Here is a 3,327-nt window from a genome sequence, read left to right as displayed (position 1 = left end):
TGGGGAATTGGGAGCCCCGGGGCCTTCTTTCCTTCCACTGCCAACTCTGTGAGTGCCTTTGGCCAAGTCTTCCCTGACCTCTCTAGTTTCCTCATGCCAGTTATGATCCTTACTGTTCTCTGAGTCCACAGTGTTATTTCTCTGTTTAATGAACTGCTTTAGCAACAGAACATGCCACCATCCATCTTCCGTATTGAACATCTACTTTTATCCCTCTCATAACACAGCCCCCTCCAATACTGTGTCTTTTGTAGTGCCGAGTACTCCTTAAGCACTTCCATGGAATTGCAAAGGGGCTTTGGAAATCATCTAGTTCATTAGACGAGGAACTTGAAACCCAGAAAGGGTAAGCAGCTTCTCTGGAGTCACACAGCTTTCTGGCAGCAGGTCTAAGATTCCTGCCCTCCACCCCTGCAACAAAGCAGTGGTTGGGGCGTGAGGATGGCCTCCTTTTTGGTCCTATCATCACGGGATAAATGTTAAGAGTAACAGCTGTGTAGACCCGAGGCTTTATTTTCTTTATTATGACAACATGTCCCTGGGAAGAAAATATTTGTGGATCTAACTTTTGGATGTGAAGTAAGTGTCAAACTGAAATGTTATTGACTCAATGGTGCTTCCTACTCTGATAAATGTATCCAATATGTTCCCAGTGACTCATCTGCAGGGCGAATGTATCTTTTTTTTCCCTTCTTCTTCTTCTTGCACACTGACAGTTTTGTTCTATGCAGTACTGCCCTGAAAATCTGCATAGGCAGCATTATAAAATTTCACTCCCAAATTAATAATTTTCTAAAATATTTTTATTTAACGTTTATGTAATTTGAGAGAGAGAGCAGGAGCAGGGGAGGGGGAGAGAGAGAGGGAGACACTGAATCTGAAGCAGGCTCCAGGCTCTGAGGTGTCAGCACAGAGCCCTATGTGGAGCTTGAACTCATGAGCTGTGAGATCATGACCTGAGTCGGTTGGATGCTCAATGGACTGAGCTGCCCAGGCACCCCCCCAAATTAATAATTTGATTGGTTATTCACATCTCAAGCATCCTGAAAACCAGCAGTCAAAGGGGGAAATAATACGCTAACTGATCATTTATCTTTTCCCCCCCAACAAATGAGCTCTCTCTGAGCCGGACAACCTATTAGAAAACTATGGAAGCGTGTTTTGCTTGATCACTATATTAGAAGATCCCTAAAAGAAATGAAGGATTTTCTAAAACAAGTCGACCCATGAAATACTATCTTTCTTGAAGAACAAAAAAAATCAGAAAGGGAGCTACAATGCAATAATTTTATATTTGCAGTGTCATAAAGAGATTTAGAAAGATCCCAAACTGAACACTGTGAAATAAATTTAGTGATGGAACAAATGAAATGTGTTTTCAGATTAAAAATATGCCAGGACTCTGGGCGCCTGGGAGGCTTAGTCGGTTAAGCATTCCACTCTTGATTTTGGCTAAGGTCATGATCTCACAGTTCATGGAATCGAGCACCGCACCCCGCACCCAGCTCTGCACTGACAGCATGGAGCCGGCCTGGGATTCTCTCTCTCCTCTCTGCCCCTCCCCTACTCTCCCCTACTCTCATGCATGCTCACTTCCTGTCTCTCTCAAAATAAATATTTTTAAAATATGCTGAGATCATTAAGTGGCAAACACAATGCTAAGAAGAAACATGGTATACAAAAAAGTCTGCTGACTTTAATTACCCCCAGGTATCCTTTTCTCAAAGGACATGGCAGAAAACAAATGCCCTAGAACAGATCTTCATAAGCAGTTATAAGGTCCTTTATAACTTCTATGTATTTATAGAACTTGGAATGCCAGAAGGCATCAAAAGCAAAAAAAGAGAACACTTTCTCACTGTACATACATAAAAGCAAATATGTAAAGCAAAATAAACGTATACATTATCTATGCAAGTGTCCTAGGCCTTGAGAATGTACACCCTAATTTCTAATAACAGTGGAATTAGGTTCTCCAGACAGAAAGGTAGACATTTAGCAATTAGCACAGACACCAGTGTGTTCACTTTAATGATAGATAAGTCACAAGCAGAATCGCCCGCAGTTCATTAGAATTCCACACTAAGAAAATCTCTGATGAGACCTTTTTATGAATTTGACCCAAGACTGCTCACTAGAGGGAACAGAAATTGCATCTGACACAGTAATGTGCTTTAACTGGAAAAGGTCTTAAAAGATAGGGAGTTCCCAAAATGAATAGGAAAAGGACCTCCCCAAAGCGGTGGTCAACATTTTTTGTTTGTTTGGTCAATAGTATTTGGTTTAACACCAGTGTTTCTCAGACGTGGAGGCTCACTGGAATCACCTGGAGGGCTTCCACTACTCCTAGCCTGGGCTGTACCCTAAACCAATTAAACCAGAATCTCTAGGGGTGGGACCCAGGCATCGGTACTTTTTTAAAAGAAAAAAACTACCTGGTGATTACAATGTGCAGCCAAGCTTGAGAACCTCTGATCTTCAGATAAGCTATCCTCCAAGACTGTCTTATTGGCCCTCATTGTTCACTCTTTGGCATCCCAGAGCTACTTTCTTGGTGGGCAAAGGTGCTTCCCCATGCCTTGGTGTTGGATATGATCATATGACTTGTTTTGGCCAATGGGATGTTAGCACAAGCAATATATGCAAAGCTCTGACCTGTGCTTGGTTGATGGGCTTGTTCTCTTGTGCACCACCTGCCTTTGGCCGTAAGCAGAGCAGGCCTCAACCAGTGTCCCGAGAAGAATGGAAGATACACTGAGCAGACCCAAACCCCTTCAGCCACCTACGGCCAAGGCCATGTGACCCCTATCTTGCTTACAGACATAAAAATGAGAGATGCTTGTTGCTGTAAGGCACTGAATTTAGGGATGATTTGTTATGCAGCAGAAGCATAATAGGTAACTGAGATGCATAAAATAAAGAAAATAATTAGTGAGAAGACAAACTACATTTTGGGGCCAACAACATTTCTTCTGATATAAGAAAGAGGGACAACACAGAACTATTTCTATAGGAAAGTTTGACCCATAGTATCTACTATGATGTAGCTTTTTAGAACAGTGCTACTGTCTTTGTCACCCTTCTGATCTGTAAAGCAGAAAATATTTCCTGCTGATTTCTTACTCAGTTTCACACAGGCTTTCCATCGAAATATCTATCTTTACCAGGGCAGAACTGGCGTTCTGAATCATCAGTGCCCCAGGCTAGTTTGACAGCAATTTTATTTTTTACTTTTGCTTTTTTCTTATTTTTAATTTTTAAATTTAAACTCTATCCATGTTTTTGTGGAAGAACAGAAAAACACTCTCTATGTAACTCCCACCCAAA

This window comes from Suricata suricatta, chromosome 9 (assembly GCF_006229205.1).
Source record: "Suricata suricatta isolate VVHF042 chromosome 9, meerkat_22Aug2017_6uvM2_HiC, whole genome shotgun sequence".
Lineage (NCBI taxonomy): Eukaryota > Metazoa > Chordata > Mammalia > Carnivora > Herpestidae > Suricata > Suricata suricatta.
Note: the sequence above shows the minus strand (reverse complement) of the source record.